Source organism: Euwallacea similis, chromosome 1 (assembly GCF_039881205.1).
Source record: "Euwallacea similis isolate ESF13 chromosome 1, ESF131.1, whole genome shotgun sequence".
Lineage (NCBI taxonomy): Eukaryota > Metazoa > Arthropoda > Insecta > Coleoptera > Curculionidae > Euwallacea > Euwallacea similis.
The window spans coordinates 3,631,113-3,647,946 of record NC_089609.1 but is presented as its reverse complement, the minus strand read 5'-3'; the positions used below and the strand labels follow the sequence as shown (position 1 = coordinate 3,647,946).

Sequence of the window (16,834 nt, the reverse complement as noted above, 5' to 3'; positions counted from 1 at the left end):
GCGATCGTTATGATCAACAACGTTATTCCGATGACAGACGGTACAAGATCTACCAGAAGAAGACTCATGGTTAGTACCATGACTTCGATAGATTTGTATGCAGCATCGGTATGGTGTGAAAAATTGCAAATGGTGAACCAACAATTAGCAATGTTAGGCCAATTTAGGCGTATAGAACAGAAACAACGAAGGCCTTACCTGATCGCTAACATTCTGCCAATCAAACTTGCAGCACGAAAAAGAATAAAAAGTTGGAGAGAAGACAAGGAGCGCAAAACGGTGGGAAAGGACGAACTCTTGGAGGAGTGGCAGAGAAGATGGGAGCGGTATGACGGACGTCAGGAAATGGGTGAAACTAAAATTCAGGGAGGTGGAAAATTTCGTGACATAAGCTTTGATAGGTCATGGCATATTCTGTGTATATCCAAATCAGATCAGTAAAAGGGAGTCAGAAACTTGCCCGTTCTTCTCGGAGAGAGGTACAACATACCGCGCAGTGTTCGAATGTGTTAATTTGAAGAACGTCAGATTCGAGGTAAGTAGAGTGTATAAAAAGGCAATAACAATAAACATCATAAGGAAATTGCTGGGGGAGAAAGGGGAATATCTCAGCGCCATAGTGAATATGCTGAACAGGATCATGGGGAGAAAACTGGAGGAGGATCAGGGAAATTGGCAGGGGGGGACATACATGGTAGTAGAGTGTGAAGACGTAATGTTTGTTGGGATTGACAGTTCTTTAAGAGGTGGAATGTTATGGAATTTGCTGTTTCCTGATTAATCAACACCCAGCACGTTATGATTCTACCGCACGACTGAAGGACATTGCTGATTGTCTAACTATAATTCAACACCTGTTGTAATATTTTTGGAGGTGATAGGGGAATAATGCAAACTGAATTAACTCAGATCCAAGCTGTGCACAAGCAAATTGAAACGACTCATTTACTTCGTTTACATAGTTCATTTGGCTCGAAGTATGGCTGCATAGAGCTTGCAGCTTATAAAGGACAAACTAACGATTAGTGAATAATTTGAGAACTATACAGTGTAAATGGAAAGGAAAATATATATTGTTGTGTGCACAATAGTTTGTCGCTACAGTTGTCTGTTGATAAAGAATCCTCCATAGAAATATTTAGGTATTTAATTAACGATTCAAGTCATTAGGTTAAATGCTGTCTAATGAATAACATTTTCTATTAAGTATCAAAACTTTTTCCTTAAATGTGCTATCGTTGGAATTTTATGGCTCTCCTTATTCCCCGTTAAGGAGTCTTTATCGTAACATATACCAAGAGAAGCTTTTTTAAATCTTATCTAAGCTTCAACTTGACTAATTTGCCGTGGAAATGGTAATGCCAAAAACATTTGAAAGCCTCTGTGCTTTAATTTGTGGTAATAAGTAGCACTGTAAACAAAATATTATTTTTCCTATTTTGACAAATAAATCTACAGTTTCCGTAATTGAAACCATTAATTAAAGGGTTTCAGTTCGCAACTCAGTTTACAAATGGAACACAAAAGGGAAAAAATAAGTATAGCAGCGTGGTAAAGTAGCCATAACCGTTTCAAATTATTTTTTTTATATCTCTTTATCAAAAGTTTAAGGAGATAATTAAAATAGAGACATTAAAATAAGACAAAAAGATAAAGTTCTAATATGATCTCTTATGAAGCTATAACCGTTCAATAATATTATTGTTACTTGCTAAAAACGACATTTGTTAGTTTTTTTTGTCAATTTTCTTGCTTAATTTTATTATTTATTTCATGTAATTAATTAATTAATTATTTTTATATTTATTACTAGATATTTCTTTTTCAGTTACGGTAGAGAATATAAATGATGTGTTGAACAATAAGTTATTGTTACGATTAAAGTTTAATAGAGATCGCTAAGGATCTGAAAAGGAATCATTAAGATCGTTTTAATTATTCGATTAATATAAATCACGCAACTCCCTCCATTTGTCGGCCATTCTACAAATTCGTATTCTATAATTTACATCCGCTTTTTTTCAGTCTTTGTTGTTCAGTTACGTAATTGCTGATAGTAGTCCCAGTGTTGTTTTAGGCGGAAAATATGTGCTCTTTTATTCATTGAAAAAAGAATCGAACAGTGACATGAAAATTTTTGCCCTGTAGAAATAATGAATATAAGTGGCTATGGCCGAATTTAATAAATGTGCGAGATTAGAACTTAGTAAATATCTGCGTTTACATAATTAACTCACTCAGAAATTTAACGAAAATTGCTCATTTTTATTTTTTAGTTTCGGTTACAATTTTTCAATTCATTTAATGCATTTAGCTGCAGCCTTATTGTAAAAAAGTTTTTCACCGAAGATAGAGTTTGCTTCTTAAAATTTATGAACAGGATAAATTCATTTTGTCATAGCTCTAATCAATTGATTGTTTTGCTCGATACTTATTCGGTTATTATTTCTTGATCAGCCATCATAAAAGTCGAGCCTAAATCTATATTTTACAAATTAGTTTCCCTAGAAACTGAAAAATTCATCAATGGAGCTGAGAGCTGTACCTCAGCGACCGACAGCAGCCGGTGGAGCTATTGCGCGCGCCATCAGCAGCATGCTGGACTCTGGAGGCTGTTGCATCTTCAGTCAGCGGCTGAACGGTTGAATGACGGGGCGCGAAAACTACAAAATTTCGTGGCCACTTCCGATTGTTTTGTGGATTGACTCGAAAATTAATTTCGGAATAGTTGTGGTGCGTCACTTTGCTGGGATAATTTATGGTTAAATTACACATGTAGGTAAATAATTATGGAAGTTTAAAAATTTAAATCAAGTCGCGAACATTTAAAAAAAAAGTTGAAGACGATAAATTATGATCGACTTGATGACAATTGCAAAGGTAAAACGAGAAAATGAGAAAAAAGTGGTTAAATGGGAAAAATTGAAGGTAATTTAATGAATAGTTCAATGTCGTTTTTGGAACGACTTTAAGTTTTTTTTTGCTTCTGAATTATTGTAAAGAAACCAAAAGCGTTTTCCAAAAAGTACCGCAATTTTCCGGATTTATATTATGTTTCAAGTCCGTAAAACGTTTGTTAAGAGAATTTTAAGCGAGCTATCTCTCTGTGCATTCAATTTCCATTTACGACGTTTCGGCTTAAAGGCACTAACATCAATTTGTTTTTTTCCTTTTGTTTCTGTTGCTTGTTGGGTTCGAAATGACAATTTGATTTTTTAATGGTATATCGTATAGATGCTTACCAACTTAAAAACTTTGAGAAAAGTTCTCTCAAAAGAAAACTTAAACTCATAGTTGCTCACAAGTGGTTATAGAGAAATTTAGATCCAAAGCTTTAATTTTTTAAGTGCACAAGTTTAACTAGTTCCATGAATAAAAATTGAAACTTTGGATGTTATATAGATGAAAAGAGTTTTTCAGGCTTCTAATCTTATTTTATCATTAATCTTTATTTTCAAATATGTAATAATATACCGGGTGATCAATTAAAAAATTAAAGTTGTGGTCATTTCTATAATTCACGATGCGTATTTGTTTGGTTTCACTGGCCATTCTCAAAAGGTCAGAAAAGAAAACTTATACTAAATAAATTAATGGTCAGAGACGTCCCACCAAAACTTTAATTTGATGGGGATAAATGACCCTCGAACAGTTATCATCCTGTAGATTTGTCAGATAATTTGAAAATCCTAATGGCCGCACTAAGGCGGTATGAAGGTGCCTCTATTATGTGTTAATTCGGAATGTTTATTTTGTTTTTGCTTCAAGCTTCAAACATTGGTGGTTGCCGCTACATTTTACTTATAGTTCTACATAGCATCGTTAATAAAACGCCATAAGAACGCGTGATTTAGTTACTGTTCTAAGATGCGAAGTAAATCTAAACTGATATCATAAACAGTCCAAAACAAACAGGTTAGTACAAAAAAGAAACTTTGTATTCAAAACTTTCATTTTTGTATGTTTATTTTCGTTTTTGATTTTATGTTTTATAGCTTCGTTTTCGTTTTCGTTTTATTTTTGTGAGCTTTATCGCCTATTTGGTAAAGCTGAATTTCCCGATTCAAATCTGAATCATCGCCGTTTTTTCCACAGTAGATTCTAGCGAAGAGTTTCTCTAAGAATTAATTCATTTTCGCTCTTCTATTATCGAACAAGATAACCACGATACGAGTGGAGGGCAAAAACTAAAAATTCATTCGGTATGTCAAATTACACTGAGCCTGGAAAATTCTCTTATTTAAAATTAACATGGTGTTGCGAAAATCCCCTTCCTCTATCTCCCTTAATAAAGGTAATAACGTAACAACGAAAATCTCTGGATATACAGAGTCCAATTCTTCGTCCGTGGTATTATGCTTTGATGATTAACGAGTTATAGCACTAATCTGACAAAGTTGCAAAAACGGCTTTGAAACCAGCCGTGACAAAACTTTCTAATACGAAATTTATTCCCTACGTGCCAGCGATTAAGTAGCAAATTCCCACATCACATGTGCGTTTATAAATTGTCTCTAATTCGAAACGGTTATGGCTACTTTGCGCACTCCCAGTAGTTTGATTATGAGCTGTATTAACCTTTTTTTGAGGCAACCGCATTCAAGCACTTGATCGTAAGTTCTATAACCGTACTTCTATAGTTACTTTTTTTGTTGGTTACGATTCATTAGAGCGTAAAAATTTCCAGAGCCGTTTTTTTCCACTTTATTAATCTCACGTTCCTTCGTAGTTTAAAAATCGCGTTACTTTCCGCCCGAATTTAAAAATCATAGTGGGAGCGATCGCGTAATCAAATATTACTCATTCAACTTTTTTGACTCACATTTTATGCACTTTAATGGAGATGTATACCCGAAGTCTACACTCAATCAGTGCTCATACTTGAGTATCGTTTCTGAATTTGGCCCGAATTTCTAACCGCTTTTTCATTCCTCGCAGCATAAGCTGCATAATTATTAATTAATCCTCAACTAAATACATAAAACTTTTCATTACAAATCAGTCACCACATTTCGGGACCGATCTGTATACATACATTACCTTCATGCAGATATATTGGAAACTAAAAATAAAACACACATGTTCGTATATGTTCTAAACAAAATTAAGTACCTACCTGGAATTCAATGGAAGTCACGGCTTTGCTTGCTTCGTGTAGTTCTAGACGTTTGGAATGGATTTTGCTATAACACAGAGGCTTTCTCTAAAAAGGTTAGCTAATGTAATTAACTTGGCTAAACCTCAGCGGGGAATGTATACAGAAGCACAAGAGAAGAACACACATACATACAAAAGCAGTAACTACAATAAACTAAGAAATAAGAAAAAAAGTCAAATAAGAGATGAATTAACTTATGTGGGCGTTTAAAATAATAAAGCCATATACATATAAATAATAAATTTGTTCAGTGTATAGGGCGATTCAAGTACCACCTCTGAGTCTCCCCGTATTTATTTAAAAAATTTAAATAAACCCATTTTGTATTGTGTTGCTGCCAGTAATTGGCGCACTGACTTATTTTGTAATTTTTTTGGGAATCGAAAACAGAAACCGAAATCCAAAGGAAAAAGCCTTAAAATATCGACTGACATTGAACTGAAATAAATAGCGAAAATAGCGAACTGAAAGTTATTGTGCTGACTAAAAGAACATCGATGCGGTAGTGCTTTGATATTTTTTGGACGAACTACGGACAGTTTTCTGGGCGAGGAATCAAATGCTTGCAATCAAGCTCTCACAGCTTGCATTGAAACTGCGAGCAGTAAAATAGTATATTACGTAACGAGTACGAGCACTACTCGTGGCCATCACGTTCGCTACGAGCCGCAAGTGAGTGCGGTAAGTTCCGTGTGCGGTATTTTTGACGACTTCATGATTAATCTTAATTTTAAGCGTCGAGATTTGTGAATATCAAAAAAAAAGTTTTTTAGGAAGTATGTTAATCATAGAAAGTTTTTCTATGACTATAAAAATCCAAATTTGAGGCAAATAGGTGGATTTTATTGCCTTAGGCGAGGCTTCGTAAAACTTCAAAATTCAATAGAGTCACGCAAATGAGCGCCGGGTTGTTGATGTTTGCTTGTTGTACCCCGTTGCTATTGGTAACGGTATTTCCATATACAGTATGTCTCCGAATGGATTTGTCAAGAGCAGAAAGTTTCTTAATTTTCATTTTACGAGAAAAACATATTCTTCATGAAAGTTTTTGCACATTCTAAAAGGGTTAAATCTATTCTCAGCGTTTGAATTTTTCTTTTCGTTGTAGAGAAATATCGAAAATTAGGTTCATTTAGCTGAAGGTTTAAGTATCAAAAATGAATTCTCATTTCCATGGCAATTGATTATTAAGTTTTTATTACAATAACTCAACAAATTAGGAGAAACTACTAGTAAAAATTTCACATATCAAAAAATATGGTCCAATTGTACCATGGTACGAAAGTGCATGCCATGCGTTCAATTTAGCTGAACATTGCCAACTATGAGCGATTCGGAAATAGAGATTGTGATAGCTCTAGTACTTTCCATGCCGAGATGAAACAGTACCATCGATGGAGAACGAAACTTCAACAAAGAATACAATGTCTGGATGAAAATATTTGTTATCCATGATTTGAGCGTCCATCCACAAGCAAGAAATTAAACGTATTGTTTGATCTCCTGGCTCTAAAGCGTGATTAAAAATTGGTTTGAAGAGATTCATTTTCAATTGTTTCGTTGTCTTTTGTATTTGCGTTTTACTTATTCTTAATTGAAGCGATTTTAGTTGTAAAGAAAATTTTGGACGATTTTGTACAGAATCCATTACAATAAGAGTCGCAGCGTTATCCTCATCTCGAGCTATCTTAGTTTTCTTTACATTCAATAGGCATTCGAGGCAGCTAGTTAAGAATTTCTTGATGAATTTTTGTGCACCACATTTTTAGATGTAAATATAGGAAAATTTTGATAAAATTCCTGAATAATTCGACGAATTGCATTATCACCTTTGCCATAGTACTGCATCAGGTAAATTCGTTGCCTTTGCGACATTGTCATAGAATTTAAGTCCTGTTTACGGTGCCATGAAAACGAGAATATTTTTTTTGGATTTATTTTTCGATATTGCTCTGTAACATAAAGGGAAATTAAAACGGCGAGAACTGATTTAACCGTTTTAGAACAAGCAAAAACTTTCATAAAGGATACATTTTTCTCGTAAAATGAAAAATAAAAAACTTGTTCTTCTTAGTAACTCCGTCTCGGGACATACTGTATATATTCCATGACAAATATTCCATTAGTTGTTCCATGTAAATTCCCGGCTTGATAATCTTTTAGGTGAAATTAGCTGCTTATACGATAAGGAGCAAAATATGTTGTAAATGTTAATAAAATATTAAAAAAAAACAAACATCCGGAGTCCGGAACCTCAATCGAAATCTGAATTCATTTGTTACGTTGCTTTAATGAGATCTGGCGACAATATGACGAAAGTTCCGAGGGCGATATTTTCCAGTATTTTATTTCCACTGGAGTTTTAAGCGGCATTATGAGAACTTTCAACTCAGGAGTTTCGTTTCTTTTTTGTCGAAATGACGACCGACAAAACTGCCCATAAATGCCTGTAGGGTTATGTCTATTTTACATTAGATTTTCCATGAATAAATGCTCGCTTTATGAGAGCTCATGATTGTATACTCTTCTTTCCTATTTTTATTATTATTATCTTCGAATGAATGGTAAATTTCCATGTTTACGACCTATGAAATAGTCAGCGACAGAATGGATATCTCAAATGATGTCATAAAGGATTTTCGTAATTCGCTTGCATATAAAGCTTCAATTATATTGAATGCGTATGAGCTTACTGGGGTGGGGTATTAACTACTTTCCATGAATGAACAACATTGAAAACCTCTTTTTCACGACTCTGTAAAAAACACAAATTTCACCATATTTTGTCCTAACCGAAAACATAGTTTTCGCTTCTAGAGATGAGTATCCCGTAATTTTAACTTTCGTGTCTCTAGTCGTGAAACTTTAACTGTGATAGATATTGGGGGAGGTATGTGAGCAACTTATTTCACAAATTCGAACCCGATGACAGTGACTGAAACATGGCAGATGACAGAAGTTAAGTAGCTTATAACCCATCTCTGTCTGTGGGATAAGTGTCGAGTAGGACAACGTTACAATGGCACTGTAATTATTCTAACACATAACGTAATCATCTAATAAAAAATTTGAATGTGCCATGGTGCTTTATGAAACCTTTATTTAAAATATTTAGCTCTACAGTGTCGCTTCAAATATGGACGGTAGCCCCGCGTAACAACGTCCCAGCTTTGTCGGTATTTCGAGGTCACATCACGCAGATGATACGCACGCTTTGGGTTATGCTACGGAGATCCGCTCCGACTAGCAAAAACGTGTGCCACATTAGCGCGGTTTCTTTGATGTGATAACCAAATACCTATGATTGATGGAACGCTTCGGTGTTACGTTGCGATACAGTGTTGAGTGACGCTGTTACGCAGTAACGTCTATCCTCGTTACGGGATGGTGTTTTCTTGTATGTCTATGAAAGCCTGAATCTTATTCCTTTGATTTTGAGGCGACATTTCTATGCTCTGCTAATATGACACCCAACAATATTTTGTTACGCATAAATTCTTTTCCGAACTGATACTATTGTGTTGCTCTGTTTTTCTTATTAGTGCGGATTTTTTACAGTGTCGTGGCCATTTTTTCCCTTTTTTTTAAATCGTTTTTTTTAATCGCAAAAAATTAAAAAATAAGCTCGCGCGTAGGCCGCTGTTGGAATGGAAAAGACATGTTTTCTAAAAACTGGAGCACAATCGTTACATTTTTAACTGAAAGTTCAATATCCGCATTGAAACCATCTGGATGTAACTCGCTTTTTATCATCGTCATCAGATCGCTCTGCCTTTTTTGTGGCGAATTATTATTTCTTCAAATGGAAAGTTACAAATAAGCATTTAAAAGCATAAATACAATTGTAAACGATTCCTGTCCCGTTGGTAGTACATTTGAATGCATCTGGGTTTCCCAAGTGAACATGTCTGACACTGACTTTGAAATTGGCACGTTTATGGTGGCAAGCCGTAATCGCCCAATACACTGAATTTCATCTCAAAGGTGAAAAGAAATAAACAGAACAAGTCGAACGTAAACAAATACCTACATAAGTATATCGGTAGGCCGATCTATGTTTATGCAATTTATAGGTCGGAGTGCTTTCCAATTATAAAATCAATATTTTAGAAACCTTTATTAACTCAGTTGAATATGCAAGTTAATGCAGTGATCACATTCCAAAAAGAACATTTATTTCTACTCAAAAAACCTGAAAAAATTTTAACTGAATATTAATGTTAATGTTATTTTGATTTAACAATGTTCCACGGAGGTCTGTCCGATTTACCATCAAATGTCTGACTGATAAGTGATAGCAGATGAATTTTTTCAATATATTCCTTCATTTCAACACCTCATTGAGTTTGTTAATGATCACCCTTTAGTTGATCTACGATTTTACGTAGTGCCCCAAAAGCCCACAGTTAAACAATTTGCTCCGAATGAGAATGCGCTCAGTAGGAACACCAAATACCATATGAAATGATTTTTTCAAGTCAACTGGGGAAGATTATTTTCATGCATGGGACTCATGCTTAAGATTGCAAATTAACACATTATCCAGTATTTTATGCTTCTGAGACGCGCTCTCATTATATTGGAATGAATGGAGGTTTTATAGAGAAACACGAGTTTTGATAACACAATTTTTTCTGTGAATCCCCTCCAGGTATACAAAGATTTGAACACAGAGCACAGCTTGCACTTCAGTTTTCCATATATTCGCCCATCCAGGTCATACTGCCACATGACAAAAACGCTATATCACGAAGCAGATAATTTCTAAATCTTGAGGTTTTATGCACCAATTAGGTTTTTAGTTGAGTAAATGCAAAAATAGAAGCGAACTATTAACAAATGAGAGAGAATAGCTGCTTCTATGGGAAAACCTGAGTACTTGTCCGGAAATCCCCGTGACCTTTCCGATCTCTTCGGAGCGAATAAACGGCAGCATTTGCCGACTTTTCACACTCGATTTAAATTAAAACCTATTTCCAGGCATTCTAGACTTTGGACTTGTCAAATTGACAAAAATTCCAGATAGTTTTATGAGCAGGGAAGCTCTATGGGATCTCTAATGGCAACATCACAATGTGGCCTCAAAATTGAATCGCAACATACGTCCTTTCCGCGTACCCATTTTGCGCTTTAGAGCCTGGGGTAATCTCTTGCTTAGAACAACTCTGCACCTAAATTTACTAATAGAAAAGGCAATATAAGTTGGATTGTGTAATAGTCCATTATATTCTTATGTACCCTGCCAGATTCTGGTCACGATTTTTTATAGAACTGCAGGCCACAAAACTCGATGACTGCGGTCTCAAAATCTTAATAGAAGATCCATTTGGACGTGCTCTCTTTCAATACCAAGACACCTCTTAGAACCCCAATAATCACGTTATTGTTAACTGTTCGCGCGCAGATCTCTGCGTCGGCGCGCTACTGATCGTTAAGCGTAATTTAATCGGTAAATTACGCATGTATAGAACTTCGATAACGTCGTGGTTATTGCACGCAAGCGCATTATGGTTGTGGTTAATTTTAACTGTTCCTATTAAGTGATTACATTTTTTCCCTATAAATTGAAGCATAAGAAACTAACTTTCTAGTTTGTTGTTGCTTTTGAGATTCAGAATAGAAAGGAAAAAAAGATCAAATTTGATAACCCGTATCCGTAATCGTCAACGTTGCCCGTATGGATAACTACTCTTAACCTTTGAAGGTTCCATAAATTCTATTTTTTACGCTTTTGAAGGTAAAACTGTCTGAAGCAGGTCATAGGAAAAGTTTTGAATATTAGAACTCTTTTTCAACCATATTTTTACTAATTTTATTTATCAAGAAGGAATGGGCTGATTCAACCTGAAAATTTTAAGTATATGACGAGCGCAAGGTGTAAATGTTTAGAAAAGGGTATATAAATCTTTCGAATATTGTAAATAAAATTAGTTTTGGTTTAAATTCTACAGAGAATTTACTTTATCGATATCCGATGTATCCGATGTTGTCAGTTCTATTTTTGCTATGTTTTTGAAGAGCGATGGGATTGCTATTTATTGTTTATTGAAAATTTAGCAAGTTCTATCCCGTTCGTTCATCGGTTAATACTTGATGAAGCAAGCTGAATTATGTTTTAAACCAATTTTCATTGAATTAACGATATATAATGTATCAGGAGTAGATTACCTGCGCCTGTGGAAACCATGAAATATATTAATAAAGCCCAGGCACAAACATTGACAAAGGTAAAACACATCAATCATTAAATATCTGTTAGGGAGTTTAGCTTCAGATAATTTATTTTAGAATTGATTGATTTGCAATTTAGCAGCACTCATGGGGATGTAAATATTTGTTGCAAGAAAAGTCTTTAGCGATTACTTTCCCAATGGAGCAATGTACATTCTAAGAAAAAACCTTATTCACACACATATGTGTATATTTTTTCATTCTTTTGTTTTTTCTTTACTTCTTTTTCCTCTTAATTTTATTTTCTGATTTTCGAATTATTGAATACATGAACTATGAATTTATTATTTAATCGCAGAAAAAACCTCAAAATTTTGACAAAAAAGAGTTGCTATCTGCCCCTTTAAACGTATATGGTTACTATGCGGGCGTTAGAAGACAAAAAATACGTAATTTCTATGACCATATGAAACGCTTATCGTATTTTACATTATTTTTCCATATAAAACACATTATTAAGATGGTTAAAAAGATCCAGTGATTTAAAATCACCCCATATAGGAAGCTTTTAAAAAGATGTTTTTTTGATCCCTTTAGAAAATAGTTCGTATAAAATGGTTATTCGGAATTCGAAAAAAGCGTAAATGGTGTTTGATAGGTTTCCTCGAATAGATTCAAAAGACGTAGTTCATTTTCTTTCTGCAACATGTGGTTTAACCAAAATGAATTAAAATTTAGATTTTTTTAATAAGAAAAACTCTTTTGTAGTTTTTAGGAAGAGGAATACATTTTTGTTTGTAATGAGTTAAAAAATTTACTTATAATTAATATACAGTGTGACCCACTTAAGAGCGGGACACCCCTGTAAAATTTTTATTTGTGGTTCGATTTTGATCATTTTTTTATATGTTGTAGGGCATCAAAAACTCTATTTTGTGACAAGTTCTTGTTACGCTCGCTTAAAATCTAAGGTCTACTTTGCCCCTTTCTTATGACGAAATTTTAAGAAAAGACATTAGGGAATTTTTTATTTTAAATTTAGCTTCAGTAATAACTTTAGAATTATTCAAAATGGCTGTATTTCAAATTTCGTTAAAAAATGTTTATCCATAAAAAAGTTGTAGAACAATTAAATTTTATTTAATTTAAATTAATTAATGATTCAATGTGAAAAAAAAATTGTAACGAAAAGAGATTTAATTCATTTTAAAAAACACTTGCTTCGATTAAGCTACCGTTCAACTGGATACATTTCTCGTATCTTCTTCTAGTATTACTCATTACTTTTCTGAGAGATAAGGGAGTAATTTCTTCACAGGCGCGTCTCAACCTTATGCATAGTTCTTCTCTATTTCTGGGGCGGTTTTTATATACTTTTTGCCCAAGAGTACCCCACAAAAAGAAATCTAAAGGGGTCAGGTCCGGTGATCTGGGTGGCCATTGTATTAATGGACTATTCCGTCCGATCCATTGATTGGGAAAGTTTGTATTTAGCCACTGCCGAACAATTTTCGCGTTATGTATAGGACTTCCATCAAGTTGAAAGTACATGTTACTTGTGTATAATAGTGGAAGATTGTCAATCGCATTGGATAATTCATTTCTCAATAGTTCTAAAAAACTTGCAGAATTCATATTGCCCTCAAGAAAAAATGGACCGATAAGTTTGTCATAGATTATTCCACACCAAACATTTACTTTTTGGGAATATTGACTTTTGCAGTTGATAATCCAGCGTGGATTTTCATGAGACCAAAATCTACAATTCTGTGAAGAAACTATCCCGTTAGTAGTAAATGTAGCTTCGTCACTAAATAGAATACATTTTAGAAAATTGTTGTTATCTTGATACTCCCCTTGCGCCCACAAACAAAATTCCAATCTTCTGTTCTTGTCTCCTTCCTCCAAAGTATGCAGAAATTTTGGTTTAAATGGCTTAATTTTATTCTTTTTCAGGCATCGACGAATCTTTTCCCTCGGTACATTTAAATCTAAACTTGCTATTCTTAATGTAGCATGTGGGTTATTAGTAAAATAATTTAAAATTGCGATTTCTGTATCACCTTCATTTCTATTTCCAGGACGGTTGTTTTTTAACAAATATCTATCAACGGCTCCAGTTTCATTAAATGTACGATTTATTCGATTCACTGTACTTTTAGTAATCGGACGTCGATTAGGATATCTTGTGTTAAATATTCTAGTCACTTCCTTTACACTTCTGTCATTGTCACCAGAAAGACGCACTATTTCAATTTTTTCCCTTAAAGTTAATTGATTATTCATATCTGAACTTTTTCTTCAATCAAAAACAGTTAAATTTTCTTCTAAACCACCAAGAACTGGTTTATTTATTTACAAAAAGACAATTGCATTGTATTTAATGACAAGGATAAAACAAGTGACTTAACTATGTTTATTGGATCCGTACTCAGCCAACTTGACCAAAAATTATTACATCCAGATGGTTCAATAAATTTAAAATTGGATTGCTCTACAACTTTTTTATGGATAAACATTTTTTAACGAAATTTGAAATACAGCCATTTTGAATAATTCTAAAGTTATTACTGAAGCTAAATTTAAAATAAAAAATTCCCTAATGTCTTTTCTTAAAATTTCGTCATAAGAAAGGGGCAAAGTAGACCTTAGATTTTAAGCGAGCGTAACAAGAACTTGTCACAAAATAGAGTTTTTGATGCCCTACAACATATAAAAAAATGATCAAAATCGAACCACAAATAAAAATTTTACAGGGGTGTCCCGCTCTTAAGTGGGTCACACTGTATGTATAAAGAAGTATAAATTATATATTATTAATATATATAATTATATTTTTATATTATAATTATATATTTTGGCAGGCTACTTAGGCACTCTACACAAACATTATTGAATTGAACTGAACAAACTTAGTAATGTGGAAAAAAACTATAACAGTACAAATTATTAATCCCTCTAAAACCTAATCGAGCGTTCAATTCTGCCAACAGCTTGAAAGATTGATTTGTGATAAAGCGAGTATGGGATGTGGAGCGTGTAAGGGATGATTTTTGATGTTCTATTTATGTTATATTTAGTTTTAAAGCAAATTAAGAGTTTACCGCAGTTTGCTTCGATTTTATCATCTTAATGGAATAATTTTAATAGGGCAAATTCTACAACTTATGCATTGCGACCTTATTTTTGTGTTGCAATGTGAATTTCAGTCAAACTCTAAAGAAACTACTTTTTAATAGTTATTTGGACTAGACAAATAAATGCTATGAATTCTATTTACTTTCGTAATGATTCTGTCTGTTTTGGCTATTTATATGAAATGGACATGATAAATCCGAACTATCAAGGAGATAGGGCGTGTTATTTTATATTTATACCCGTATTAGATAAACATTTGTTTTACACGCCGTATTCTTTTTTCTATTGTGAAGTTAACAGATTATTTTTAATATTTTATTGTTATTTTTATAATTTAAGAAATTATTCCAAAGAAACGTAAAAAAAATAATTATTTATGGGAGTTTTGAAAATTATTTTCTTGTGTACTGTTGCTGAATTAATGTTATTATTATTTATTAAAGAGGTTATTGACATTAAAGACAAATTAAAAAGTAAAAAGTGAAAAAAGTGAAAATTTCAAAGAAAACTTACTGCGGTGATGCACATGCAAATAGATTGATTCAGGTTAGTTCAGGTTAGAATATTTCTAATTATCTTTATATTTTATTCCAAAAAATTGTAGAAGGCATCCTAAAGTTACTGTAGTTTACGCTTCGCAGTATATCGGGTGTTTCAGAAAAGCCGCCGGACATAAAAATCTTTTATGTTGTGAAACTGAGTTGGGAGAGTGCCAACCGATATTTCAATACTTCAGGTACTTTGGAAATAACAACCCTTTTTCTTTGAATACATTTTATACTCCACTATTTCAAAAATTGTTGAAAATACGTGTAGAACATGTATAATAAAAATTGCAACCAGAGGAGATAATAGCATGGAGGGTGAGCCGTAAAAAAATTATGTAGGTGTGTCATACATTTTCGAGACACCCAGTATATGTTCCCATGCATTTAAAATATGCGCAGCACGTTGAGTTCACGGAGTGCCGCTCAAGATGCTGTTTAAATTCCCAAACATGTAAGTAAAATCAACACGAAAAAACACGAGTCTGGTCAATATCCATTGGACAGCGAACAGGACAACCTGATCTAATCTGAACTAACGGTCTTCATTATTAACTCAACGGGATACGTGCTCTACAGCTTTTTCCCTTGATGTGATATGATTTACAAAATGTCCACAATTAAATTGATACACACATTAACTAACACTATGTCACTACTGCTAATTTCCAATAAGCTCTGAGAATAAGAGAGCCAAATCATGACGTCTGTTAGCAAAGCATTAAGGACTTCTTTTGCGTTTCCACTGGGATTTCTTATTTCGGTTTCCACGAGGAATAAATCCATATGGATTAAATATTGCTGAAGGAAATCTTTTCTTTGGATTATTAATGCCAGAGCGATATTTAAGCTGAGTTTTTGGACTGCATTAATAATTTATAATGGACGATTATACTTTGCTAATCAAGGCCGGATGAAACAGGATGTTAAATGGTTAGAATGAAAAGTTTCAGAATTCCAGTAGACAGTAATAAAAGGTTTTGTAGGAAGTGTTGGTATTTATTAAGCATGGACTAATCACTGTTACGCCAACAAAATGTGAATTTTACGTGGGTGGATAGCGGTGCGTTTATTATGTCTTGATTATTTGAAAACAAGCAATTAGTGAGACAAAAACAATAAACTGTTTATTTATAAGCGCTTTAAAATGTCTTAATTAATAAATTCTAAACACATTTTTATCCCATATGTATAAAATTTTAAGTAATTGCGGCAAGAGCAGGGGCAAACCGCTGGCGGAAATGTGATGAACAAATTAAGTAAATAACTTGCAAAATGTGCGGAAATGTGTGGGCATGTCAGAAAATATGATTAAATAATATATCGAGTTACTAGTCAATAACTTTACGAAATTGACAGAATTCGTGCGACCATGTAGAAAATATATTGTCTTGTCTAATGAGTTGGATTCTGCCAAACGAGTGAATCGAGCTCCCGGAATATTTGATGAGCGACAGAAAAGTAGCATTTTCCAATCAGTTTCATGTTCACGAATGTTGCAATTTGGCTGTATGATGAAGAGAACTGAAAAAAGTTAGAAATTTGAATTCAAATCTATTGTTGCTCATATAGGTAGAATTCATCTTCTGTTATTAATGGTTCGAATTATTCTCGGAACTACAAAATGTGTGTGTATCTGTTTCCACTTCATTAATTCCACATCATTAATTAGAAAGTTAACACTTTTTTTACCAAAACTAGAACAATGCTTTAAATTTTCATACCTTTTCCCATAATATTACAACTTTAATACTTTCTTTCCGTACAACCCTAAACTCGTTCAAAACATACAAAGTGTCTCATCTAAAAGGAGGAAGTTTCA

General features: G+C 33.6%; 1 protein-coding gene across 3 annotated transcripts in view; it reads left to right on the top strand.

The window, feature by feature from the left end:
* The first annotated feature begins 680 nt into the window (after positions 1 to 680).
* LOC136411140 (voltage-dependent T-type calcium channel subunit alpha-1G-like) overlaps positions 681 to 16,834 on the top strand; it is a 31,806-nt gene continuing 15,652 nt past the window's right edge. Inside the window, exon 1 of one of the 3 annotated variants that reach the window (XM_066393618.1) lies at positions 681 to 746. The gene's annotated coding sequence lies outside the window, so the exon portion shown is untranslated. Of the gene's footprint in view, positions 747 to 2,637; positions 2,780 to 16,834 lie in introns of those variants that run through there. The other 2 variants (XM_066393601.1, XM_066393610.1) reach the window with 2 other exon arrangements.